Source organism: Ambystoma mexicanum, chromosome 4q, assembly GCF_040938575.1.
Source record: "Ambystoma mexicanum isolate Mex_15411 chromosome 4q, UKY_AmexF1_1, whole genome shotgun sequence".
NCBI lineage: Eukaryota > Metazoa > Chordata > Amphibia > Caudata > Ambystomatidae > Ambystoma > Ambystoma mexicanum.
In genome coordinates this window covers 880855386-880869187 of record NC_090928.1, presented here as the reverse complement: position 1 = coordinate 880869187, position 13802 = coordinate 880855386, and positions in this window count along the sequence as shown.

Below are 13802 nucleotides of genomic sequence, written 5' to 3'. Positions count from 1 at the left end.
TATGTGCCACTACCGTCACGTACAGTGGCGAGTCGTTTCTATGCGCTCCACCAACCTCACTACTACCTCACTTACTGCAAATGTATATGCATATAACACAATGTTGTAGTTGTTAAAACATAGTGTACAAATAATGTGCTCGGACTGGCTATATTCGAGAGGCATTAGCAATGTTAAGATGTGAGCTTTGAAATGACTCAATTAGTATTGTATGTTATTTGAATGTTTATGATGCTTTCACCTCAAATCGGCAACACACGAGAAAGATGCCTTTGAGAGTATATGCAAGGCCATTCCCCCTCCCTCCCAGTGAAGCCTGCCAGACGAACGAGCAGAGGCCCGCGCCGCGCTGCTCCACCTCCCCCAACTAGGCTGGAGCCGCTTCAAAGATTTGTAGTCCCCTCTGCAGCACCCAAGGCCACGGCCCGCCACCTGCATTATTTACAGCCCAGCAGTAAACCTCCGCCTGAATACACAAATCCAGGGGCGCCCTCCCTTAAACCCCACAACCCACCGGATCACCTTAGATTAATGACCCCTGTAAAATTAGGACACCCAATATTATGGCAACAGCGCAGCAGCACATTCGTAACGACTTCTAACAAGACAGGAGGACGCGTACCACCGGTCCCATGCCCTGAGACCTAGCCCCACGACCTATGGTACCCGGTCAACAGGACACTGGTAACCATGTACTGATGAATCACCATCAAACCCCTCTCAAGGTGCATTCCTCCTGTGTTGCATTAACCTGTAGAATAACCTATTGGAAGATTTACTCAAGAAGATAATATTGTAATGACTGAATGACTGCGGTGTGCATGGCCTAGGGCAAAGAAGTCAGGAAAAGACATTCATCTCTGCCACTGGCCACAGTGGCACAACAACACCGCCCGAATGAACCCAGCTGACCTGCCAGGCCCAGCCCAACCCACGAGGCTGACCAGTGATGTCCTCCAGCCAAGGCCAACCACATCGCAGCAGCACCTATAGCTAGTCGTCGCCACCCAATCCCATTGAACTTGTGCCCCCTATAGTATATAGGTTCTGATGACGTTTTTTTTAAATATATACACCTGTCTTTGCTATTGTCAGACAGAGCGCTCTCGGAGTTTCCAGAGTTCTTTGCATGCCCTATTCTGATTGATAAACTCCCATTTACGCTCACCCGCACTTTGTCTTGGCCTTATTCCCATCTTGGGAGAGTCCTTCATTGTCTCTCATTGAGGGGAGGATCGTGCTGGTTGGGGACGCTTGCCTTCAGTGGTGACCCCGAAAGCGTGATTATTATTTTTTTCCCAACATATCACTACCGTCCCCTTTGGCACGAAAATCTCCGGTCGAAAAGGGATACGCACGGTGCGCCGGCTCCGACAGGCTGCCTGCCAACGGCGACCGGTATGCTCAGAAGTGCGCACTCAACAGAGAGAGGGTACGGGATCCCGGTTGAAAAATCCCCTTTGAGTACCACTAGCCGGAGCCGGGGCTGACTGTTGAGCGGACGGCAGCACTGCCTGGACGGACCCAGTTTCGGAGACTCTCGCTTCAAGACGGGCACGTGAGTATTGAGTGCGAGCGATCATAAAGGGAGTAGAGGAGGAAATTTAGGACAGAGAACGAGGCGGGGTAAAAAGGGGCACGTGGGTCTACTAAGGACTATCTTAAACTTTCTTTGCTTTTTCTTTGCATATGGCCATTAGGATTAAGAGGTGAATAAGAGATAAAAGTGACGGGAACCTAGCTCCGAGAGGGGGTGGAAGGCTGCGCCGCATAGTGCTATCTTTACTCGTACTGGGAATATATGAAGAAGTGGAAAATAAGATAAGAGTGTCTGGCAAAGGGAGACACGGAGAATATATTAGTGACTGCTATTTTTCTATTCTTTTCTTTAGGGTTGCGGGAAAAATAAAAGTGAGTTAGTACAAAACCAAAGAGATAAAGTAAGAGACAGAGAGTTTTACTGTAAAAGTGAAGATCAAACCTATACATATATATATATATATATATATATATATATATATATATATATATATACATATATCTGAATAAGACGGACAGGGACAGCCGGCCAGGGAGGAAAGGGAGGGCAAATTGAACTGTGAATAGAGTGTTACAGGGGGGTGTGTGCACATCGTATGCGTCAGGAGATAATTTGGTGTGATGGGTGTGTAAAAATGGTCATAAATGTATAGCCATTGAGTGGTCATGGTAAGTGTGGCCAGACAAAGCTTTATAAAGACAAGAGTAATAAGGTGAAGTGAGTGTGTACCTTTCTGATTTCTGGGTCAACATTGTTGAGATTACTGATGGTTTGCTCTTGTACGTGCCCTCCAATGGGAATAGAATAGAGGCTGTGTACAGCCATTCTTATGGTGTGCAGGTGGGGGGAGGAACACGAAGGCCCCCATGATTCAGTAAGACATAAAGTACGAGGACTCACATGGTGATACGTTTATATTGAGGTATCGAGATACATAGAGATATACAAGTACCAGGAGGGCACAAAGTATGGGGGCAGAAACACCCTTATCACATATTTGCAAGAACCTACCGGGGTACGCGGAACGGATTAAGAAATATCATGACCAATGGATCACAGAGTTGAAGGGAGAGGGGTTGCCCCAGATATGGCCCGAAGGGGGTTCATTTGACAAGAGTGTCCTAGATATGGTAGGCACATGTATTTGTTTGAAATACAAGGGGAAGCAGTTGCATAATAGGAGAGAAATATTAGATCTCTGGAGGCTGTTTGAAGAAATACCGCCGCCTAAGGCAAGAGAATTAAATCCTGATCTACCATCTACCACTGACAATCCACTAATGATACAAAAGGATGATAAAGTATTGCCAGAAGAAAAGCCACCGATAGAGGTAACACGGCTGTACCCAATACTAAACAAGCCAGTGCCCGCAGAGGGGTGCAGTGACCCTACTTATGTGCCTCCACCGACAACTACTACAACCCAAAGGCCAACAGCACCCCCGCCATACGAGAGTACTAGGGAGCGAGCCCAGGTGAGCACACCAAGGGTGGACATAGAAAAATTGACAGACGATCTAGAGTCAAGGCTCTTGGTAGCCAAAGACGAGCTCTCGAGGATAAAAAGCATATGTGAGCGAACAGCACTTAATGCAGCAAGATCAGAGCATGCGTGTAGAGCGCAGAGCGAGGGTAGAACACTTGAAGAAGGGTTGAAAAAAGGTGAGATACTGTTCAGAATCCAAGAAGAACCAACCCGAATAATTGAACTAGAGACAAGAGAGGGATGTACTGACAATGAAGAAAGGCCTATAGGGGACAGGGAGGAGCTACTATGTGATATAAGGGACGATTTGGAGGAAAGCAACAGGTTGAGTATGGCAATGGGAGGGGGAAGCGAAGGGTTGGATGGTGCATGTTCAATGAAAACACTGGATGATGAGTGGACGGGGCGATTAAGAAACCGGGTGGGGAAAATGGCATCATTGGGTAAATCAGGAGTGAAGACGGGTACAGATACAACAATGAAGGGAAAGTTGCAGCTCCCGCTAATACATAGGGGAGGAGGGAGGCCAAATTACATACCCTGGGCTCAGATGGATAAGGCCAACTTACTAAAGTTATTGCCCCCGTTATCGGGAGGGGCGAGCAAGTGGATATACGCCTTCGAGAAACACACTGCCGGGGTACCCCTAGCAATAGGGGATGTGAAGAGCTTGCTTGTATCAGCAGTGGGGGATCAGGCCGATAGAGTATGGGTCAAGGCCGTTTTCCCAGGAGTAACATTAGACTGCGATCGCCATGATGGGGCCTCCTTTAACACAGTACGTGCAAGGGTATGGGATGCTTTGCGGGAAACGTTTCCAGACACCCCAGACTTACAGTCAGTAATGCAGTGTACAATGAATGACGGGGAAGATGCTATGGATTACATTTTCCGGGTCCAAGAGATGTGGAGAGCAGAAACGGGTACGCCCTGGAATCAATCGACATCTTTATTTTACTTCATTATAAAGAGGGGGTTGCCAAAGGAGGTGCAAAAGGCGCTCAAAAAGATAGCAGGTATTGAGGCGAAAGGTTGGCCTGAAATTCAGAGCATAATAGTGCACCACTGTAAGAGAATAAAAGAAAGAGAGAAGGAGGTGGCGCAGAAAAGATTGGCAGACGAAGCGAAACTAGTGCAGGCAAAGTTGGTGAAGGTCGCAGCAGCAGTAGCCACGCTCCCACACAGCAGGGAGGGAGATGAAGAGGAGGAGGGGCTGGTAGCAATACAAGGAAGTATGGCAAGTAATTGGGCGGGAGCAGGGCAGCGGCAGTGGAACAAGCAGGAGCAAGGCGGAGGTCCGCAGTGGCAAGAGTGGGCCCCTCGAGGGGGACGAGGTGGGTACGGGGGCCGAAGAGGAGGTGGACCGGGGTACAGGGGTATGGGAGGAAATGGATGGCAGGGTCCCAGAGGAGCGCAAGGGAGTTGTTGGAACTGCGGGAGGTGGGGACATTACTCTAGGGAGTGCAGAAGCAGACCCAACAACGGATTTCAAGAGGCAGAACATTATGGCCATCCCCATCCGGGGAGCCCATATGGTCTCCCAATGGGACAAAAACAAAGAAACACAGGCCAGGGGTACGATGAGCAATAACAGGGGCATCAATACAGAACACAGAATCACGCACAAAACAATGACACTATGCACTACACGCCAGGCAACCCTTTTGCGACAACAGCAAACGGAGCCCCCGCACCAGCCCCCTATAGTGGTGTGTCAGTGGTTTCAGGGAGCGTGTTCAACCAGGGGGGGCAATGAGACACCCCGCATAGGACAGCCCACAGAGAACACTTGCGTTTCCAGTTCTATCTACCACCTACGATGCAGCAGAGGAACCATTTGTAGGGGCACAGATAGGAGACAAGCAGTTCATATTCATGGTGGATTCAGGAGCGGAGAAATCATGTATTAGGGAGGGCCGATCCCCGTTATCTAACAGGAAGTTAGAGACGCAGGGGTTCTCTGGGGCTGTAATTGAAGTTCCTTACACAGAAGCATTGGATGTGACAGTAGGGGGCAAAACTGTGAAAACACCCTTACTGTATTATGAACACTCACCAATAAATTTACTAGGGAGGGATCTTCTTAGCAAACTAAATATGACAATATCATTCACTGAGAGAGGTATAGTGTGCACAACACCAGGAATATGCCCATTACGAGTGATGCTGGTAGTACAGGCTCACACAACTGCACCAGAAATACGTGGTTTGCCAGTGAACGAGAGAATGTTTATTGAAGGACTAAAGACACTGGCCCTCATAATTCCTGAGCTAAGAAGAATGGATTGGAGAATACCGGCAGAGTTTCTCTTCCGCCCAATAGTGCACCCTGACATAGCACCAGGATCAGTGGTATCATTAGACTTGCACGCTGTACAGGTATCAGCAAAAAGGATCTCTGTGATTGGAATGGACATAGAAAGATGTGAATGGTGTACAGTACTGTGTACCAATGCCAACATTGCTCTGCGAGACTTAACTGATGAGGATCTCTTTTCAGATTCAGAGGGGGATGGTGAAATAGTAATGGAAATAGCAATGCCCTGTGACATTTTGATTCAGGCCAGAGAGATTCCTGTCCAACTGATGGCAGTGGTGGGAGCACCACCGTCATTCTTTGATGATGACATGAGACTAGTACCAAATAATTTATGGACAACAGGCCCACATGACGTAGGGTTGTTGCATGGAGTACAGCCAGTAATAATAAAGATCAAACAGGGAGCAATTCTACCCCGAGCGAAACAATATCAACTGTCCCGCGAAGCAGAAGAAGGGATAAAAGAGACAATAAATGCACTACTAGCACAAGGGATAATAGTGCCTTCAAACTCCCCAGGCAACACATGCATTTACCCAATAAAAAAAAGCAAAAGGAGGGACTTGGAGGATGATCCAGGATTTACGCCCCCTAAATTCAGAAAGAGTTCCCCTTGGTCCCGAACCCTGCATCAATACTATGCAGCATCCCAAAAACAGCATCGTATTTCACAGTGGTTGATTTGAAAAACGCCTTCTTCTCCATCCCCTTAGCTGAAGAGAGCAGATATCTGACAGCGTTTACACTAGGGGGAAAGAGATATGAACATTGTAGATTACCACAGGGATATTGTGAGAGCCCAAGCATATTGAACCACATATTACATGAAGACTTAGGAAACTTATCAGTTGAGAGCACAATCATTCAGTACGTAGACTAATTACTCATCTGTGCACAGGACGAAGAAACATGTCGAAAATATTCTATAACACTACTGACCCTGTTGGCTAATAAGGGGTACAAAGTAGACAAGGAAAAACTACAATACTGTCTGACAGAAGTCCTATACTTGGGACAGTTAATATCAAAATATGGAAAAAGGATAATCCCCGACAGGGTAGAAGCAATAAGATCAGTACGAGAACCCACAACAGTGAAGGAGATGAAGAAACTTTTGGGAATGTGTAACTATTGCTGAGCATGGATATTAGATTATGCAGCATACACCAGACCCTTACTACAAGCACTCAAGGAGGCACAACAGGAGAACAAGAAAATAGAATGGTCAGAAGAAATGAGCGCCTCTTTCAAATCATTAAAAGAGTTGATTTCAAGCGCTCCAGTGCTCGCAAATCCTGATTATGTGCGCGAGTTTTACCTGTTCTCACAGTGCAAGGGAACACTGATGACAGCTGTGCTGACACAGAAGACGTCCCTAGGACACAAACCTTTGGCTTACTATAGTGGCACTTTGGATGCTGTGATGCAAGGACATTTCGCGTGCGAGCAATCGCTCGCTGCAGCCGCGTTCGCAATTGAGAAAAGTGCCACAATAGTAATGGGATGCCCTGTCACATTGTTTGTGGAGCATTCATTATTTGCAATACTTGAGAGGTCAAAGAGTACGTTGACCACACAACGGGCAACCGCCTATGAACTAATATTGTCCAGCGCCAATATCCATGTGGTGCGATGCAGGACAGTGAATCCAGCAACATTCATTACAGAAGCGTGCACACTAGAGGCCATGCAGGAACACGATTGTGCAACTTACACAGGAGAAAGAGGGGAGGACACAGTGGTGTGCGAAAATGCTCTGAGCGAGGGGGAAGTGTACTTTGTTGACGGGTCAGCATCAATTGACGTGGACACAGGAGAAAACATGTGGGTATGGCAGTGGTGAGGTTAGAAGACGGTGAGTATGAGACACTAGTGCAGTACCGCCTTCCATCACATTACTCAGCACAAGCAGCAGAACTGATTGCCCTCATAGAAGCACTACATGCAGCTAAAGGTTGTGCAGTGACAATCTACACAGATTCGGCTTACATGACGACAACAGTACATGGAGGTCTGGCGAGATGGGGGCAGAGGGGGTTCCGAGGAGCAGATGGAACTCAAGTGCAGCATGCAGAATTGCTGAAGGAGTTAATTGAGGCCCTACAAGATCCCACAGCGGTAGCCATAGTGAAGTGTCAAGCACATACATCTAACACAGACGTTGTATCTTTGGGAAACGCGGCAGCGGACGCTGCTGCCAAGGAAGCTTTCTACTTTCAGAAATATGAAGCAGGTGAGTACATGCTGCAGCACAAGACAAACGAGGAGCTCCCAGAAAGGTACAATATGATGCCTATATCACAAATACTAGAATTACAGGAAGGAGCAAATGCAGATGAAAAATTGATGTGGGCAAAACGAGGGTGCAGCCAATCGGCGACAGACTTACTCTGGCGACAAAATAACTCAGGAAAAGTGGTAATGCCAGTAAAGTTATTAGAAATTACGTTCCAACAACTACACTTCCCAGCACACAATACGAAACAGCACATTGCAGCGGAGATACAGGAGGAGTGGTTCGCACCATGTCTTCAGGAGCACTTATCTCGATTGACACTAGAATGCACAACATGTCAGATATACAATTCAGGAATGACATTACGTACGCTCCGGGGAACAATTCCAAAACCCATTGGGCCATTCAGAGAGCTACATATCGACTACGCGGACATGGGAGAAAGGTGTAATGGGGCACGTTACATGATTGTGGTTGTATGCCCATTTTCAAGGTGGGTAGAAGCAGGCCCATGTGCACGACCTGATGCTAAAAGCGCTGCGAAGTTCCTAGTGAGGGAAGTATTTCCGCGCTGGGGAATTTGTGACGTGATTCGCTCAGACAACGGCGCTCACTTTGTAAATGAGCTCTTCAGGGAAGTAACAACACTGTTGGGAATAAAGCATAAATTGTGCTCGATTTATCATCCTCAAAGTAATGGCGTAGTGGAAAAGATGAACGGCCTGTTAAAAGGACGATTATCGAAACTATGCTTTTCATTAAAAAAGAACTGGATTTACTGTTTGCCCCTTGCGCTGTTTGAGCTGAGAAATCAGCCAAGCAAGGACCACCATTTGTCCCTGCACGAGATCATGACTGGGAGACGAATGCACACAGCACACTCACCACTGCGCGAACACTCAGATGCACACAGGAGCGCTGCGATATTGGGAGACGAGTTCACAGACTATTTGAAAAAAACTAACAAGGGCAGCGCGCGCAATATCAAAGCAGCTCTCTCCACCTTTCACGAGAGAGGAGGGAAGCACAACAGGGTCTGTTACGGAGCCTGAAACACAGCTACAGCTGATGCCGGGTGAATTAATTTATGTCAGGAGTTTTGTGCGCCGGTGGAACGCACCACGGTTCCATGGCCCATACGAAGTGGTGTTTTGCACGCCCACAGCTGTAAAAGTGAAGGGCCTGAAGTATTGGATACATTTGACGGATGTACGAAGGGCATATAATAATGTGCAGGAAGAGGTGGATGAGGGGGCACAGACAACAGCAAACAATGCAAATGATCAGAATGTCTGAATATGGACTTGTGTGTGTGTGTCAGTAATGCACCTGAATGAAAAAGTGGCTGACAAGTATACTTGCATTTAAGGGTATTAAAACAATATATATATATATATATATATATTTCTTTTGTGGACTTATATATAATTGATGATGTGATACAAATATGCAGTGTCTACTCCCTTGTCTGTGCATCCCCAACCCTACAGCCCTACCCGTTTCCATTCCCTTTCAATATATAATGGCACTGATAGTGCCAACAAAATGTTTACATTCATGCACTTAATGCACTTTTATATTTCAAACAGGAGCTACCATGGCATCTAACGGGCAGCCTGCAACGGATAGATTTATTAGATTTAGAGAGTTGTTAACTGAGAGATGCAGATATTCGTATGAGTGTGGATTATCTGTGTGCGTCACATTGTTTTTTACAATAATGTTTGGCCTGGTTACATATTGGTTCATAGCGTTCATCTCTATCGAGATGAACGAGGGGGGAGGGATTAACAGCACTACTGTGACCAATGCAACTGCAAGTGTAAATAATAAGGAAGGTGATTTTCTGGTATGGGACGGAACTAAACTTGTATGGGGCTATTATACCACACCATCTAATGCTGTCATCTCGAAAAATGAAGGGCTACAGGGTGAAATGCAAAACACCACCGTGTCTCCGCTGAAAATATCTAATTACAATGCCCGCAGTTTAAATGACCGAAGCCCCTCCGCCATATCCTGGTTGTATAACACCCCCACCAGCCAGCCTGCCCCCATAGAAAAAAACACACTGACAGACAACGTGAAGGAAGAAAATGAAAGAATGATAGCAACACACGAAATATTATATGATTATTGGGCAAAGGGGGGCGGGAAGGAGAAAGGGGGGCCCATTTTGCCCATCGCCCATGAAGCTGGGAAGTACATGAGGAACAAAAATAACAGACGAAAAAGGGAGGCGGGGAGGAAGAAGTATGATAAGTATTATGGGTTAGGACTAGATAAAATGGAAGACCCACGACACCCCCACCAGACAAATAAATGGTATGCGGATATGAGTGCAACAGCTAAACAAACAACAAATGAGAGCTGTTATGTCTGCTCCCTCATTCCCCATGCTTCAGGCACACCCAAAGTATTGTTACCCAAAGAGTTGCCTATTGTGGATGCCCAATGTCTCCTTCATCTCACGTTGTGCAGGATTAAGAACACCTTCCAGGCACATGAAGTCACTTTTAGAATGCTGCAGAACGAGAAAACTTGCTACCCAAAGACAGTAGGAGTGGTATGTCTGGAAGAACCATTTTTTATAATACAAGGGACACTTTTCTTTGGAAGGACGAAGAAGTAATGTGTAAGGCTGAAGCGCTGAGGGGTGTGGCACCAGAGAAATTACAGTGGATAGAAGAAACGTGCACACCAGTATGGAAGGAACACATTTCAAAACTAACTTGGGTAACAGCCATTGAAAAACCCTTCAAGCTGCAGAAGGAAATAGACTATGAACTGTGCTTTGAAGGAGAGGGGAAAGCCTCCATGGGGACAAACAAGAATTGTAACAAGACCCTCAGATTTAAGAAAAGGGACAGCGGCCCTGATGGACACATATTGGGTATGTGGCAACCAGGCATACCTGCACCTCCTACAATCATGGAGTGGCAGCTGCTCAATAGCCACTCTGCACTCAGCACTAATGGTAATCCCAGAAAGCCACATTGATGGGAGCAAAAGGACGCGAGAAAACATCCAACAGAGTGCGGCCCAGCCAACTGCAGAGTCACAAATCTATGTCCTGTCTTCCGGGGACAAGGAAGAGGTGCTGTCCCGAAACAGACGAGCATCAAACTACATATCAAAGGCATCGTCAGAGTTGCTGGCATAGATCCCAGACAGATATCGATTATTCAGCTCGGCAGAAACATTCTTTCCCTCACTCATCCCAAGTATCCAGGCAAGAGCAACGCAAAATGGCTCCAGATAACACGATGGGAGCTGATCCAGCTGGCAAATGACACTGAAGAAGGGTTTAACGTAATAAAAGTGGAACTAAGAGCATTACGGCTGATGACCATGCAAAACAGGTATGTCTTGGACCTGTTGAGGGCGATGGATGGAGGTGTGTGCCGAAAAATTGGAAGTGCCTGCTGCCCTTTCGTACCTTCTGAAGACGCAGACAACGGCTCCCTGTCCCATATGATCGAAGCAGTACATAACCTAGGAGAAAGAATGAAAATGGAAGGTGGAGCAGAAGAAAGCACGTGGTTCGACAATATCTTCTCCTGGGTCCATCATGGCTGGGAATGACTGTGAAATTTTTATTGCCGGCTGTGGTGTTCCTCCTCTTTATTTTTTGCCTATGCCAGGTGGGTCTTCGATGTTGTGCTAACGCAGTACAGAATGGTGCAATGATGATGGTGACAATGGGCAACACCCGTGGTACAATACAAAATATGCAGGAAGTGCAGGTACAAACAGGAACAGATGATACACCAAGATATCAACTAGTGCCCATGTATCACGACAAGGATATTGTAGATAAATTGTGGCACACCACCATTAGAGAGCCCCGTGTACTAGAATGGTACAAGGAGGTGTGGGTAGACTTGGAAGGAGTGGGCGGATGTATATACCTGACTTGTACCCCAGATGAGTATGCTAGGAGAGGTGAGAACTTAAGGGGGGTGTGCAGAGCATGGATGCCCATAAAAGGCACCCCTGCATGGGATGACGCAATAATTGACGAAGAAGAGTGCAGGAGATTGGAGGATTTAAAGTATTTGTTACTTAAGTAACGAAAGGGGCGAAATGTAGGGGAGGATTGGTCCAAAAGACCCCCCTTGCCCTACATCCCCTCCCCAGGTGAGGGCCATGGCTCATCGGGCGTCCCTCCTTACCACCAGGGCTCACCTGCTGAAGACATTGCCCAAACATATTGAATTTAGCTAGGCCTCAGAAACCATTTTGTCTGATAAAGTTGGTGTGAGCTCGGCGCACTGCAGCGCGGCCCCCACCTTTGGAGAGTTTCAATTATCCCTGTGGCCGCAGCTCCCTGGCAGATCCGCTGTGAGCCCGTTCCCACGAACAAGACGGACATGAGCTAGTGTAAGATACCAACACTGTAACATTTCACCTTCCGCAGTGTATCACTGTTCCAAGCATGACCCGGCCAGCGAAGCCTGGGTGAAAAAGAGAACTGTAAAATGGCCCTCGGATAAAAAGCAAAAGTTCCCAAATACTAATGCCAAAACTACTTGCAATGCGCACATTTTCTCCACAAACCTCTTTGATTAGAAAATCTGTAAAACGTACAGATATGGCAGAATACATGTTCACATGGCATTAGCAATGAAGCACCCACACCACTGCAGTTGTGTGCAAACAATAAAAGCATCCCGGGGGGTTATTTATTATGTGCATCATTGAAAAGCTTACACCCCACGGTCCTGCGCCATAACCAAACTAATGCTGCTAGAGTGCAAAGAAAGACAAATGCAACCATATTAAGGGATAATGTAACGAAAATGCACCCTTCATGTATGCATGCCCCCCCTTAAACCTCACAACCCACCGGATCACCTTAGATTAATGACCCCTGTAAAATTAGGACACCCAATATTATGGCAACAGCGCAGCAGCACATTCATAACGACTTCTAACAAGACAGGAGGACGCGTACCACCGGTCCCATGCCCTGAGACCTAGCCCCACGACCTATGGTACCCGGTCAACAGGACACTGGTAACCATGTACTGATGAATCGCCATCAAACCTCTCTCAAGGTGCATTCCTCCTGTGTTGCATTAACCTGTAGAATAACCTATTGGAAGATTTACTCAAGAAGATAATATTGTAATGACTGAATGACTGCGGTGTGCATGGCCTAGGGCAAAGAAGTCAGGAAAAGACATTCATCTCTGACACTGGCCACAGTGGCACAACAACACTGCCCGGATGAACCCAGCTGACCTGCCAGGCCCAGCCCAACCCACGAGGCTAACCAGTGACATCCTCCAGCCAAGGCCAACCACATTGCAGCAGCACCTATAGCCAGTTGTCGCCACCCAATCCCATTGAACTTGTGCCCCCTATAGTATATAGGTTCTGATGACATTTTTTGTAAATATATACACCTGTCTTTGCTATTGTCAGACAGAGCGCTCTCGGAGTTTGCAGAGTTCTTTGCATGCCCTATTCTGATTGATAAACTCCCAATTACGCTCACCCGCACTTTGTCTTGGCCTTATTCCCATCTTGGGAGAGTCCTTCATTGTCTCTCATTGAGGGGAGGATCGTGCTGGTTGGGGACGCTTGCCTTCAGAGCCCATACAGTGTAAGTGGCTAGACAACATTAAATGGTCCCTACAGACAGCCTAGGCTGTCTCAATATATAAAACTGAAGGTAACTCTGTACTCAACAGGAACTGAGGGGAGCAGCAGAACAAACATAAACCAAAGGGTGTTCCCGTTGGACAATACTTACATTTGAGCCATGACTCATTCAGCATTGAAACATGCATAGGATTTAATCAAATTATTCATGGTGTACATGATATATTTAACAATTATAATACAAAAAATGGACCACAAACTACATGGCAACTTATTCTTTAATTCTTGGAAAAGATGTACTCAATAAATACTCACAAAATCGAAACTAAAGTATATACGGAACATTAATTCACAAGTATGTGACAATACAAGACTGAATTGATAAAAAAAGTGTGTATGCATAATAACAAAGGAGGAAAATACAAACGTATTAAAACAAAGACCAAAAGACACAAAAGCAATCAGGCAGAGGTAATGTGACAGTAAACAAATGCAAGTAGGTGCGATTAGTAATGCACTGAATCTGACTGGCCCTGACTGAAATAGATACAGGGCCTCATTCCGAGATTGGTGGTAGTCATGGCGCTATTTGTGCCATGACTGCCACCAA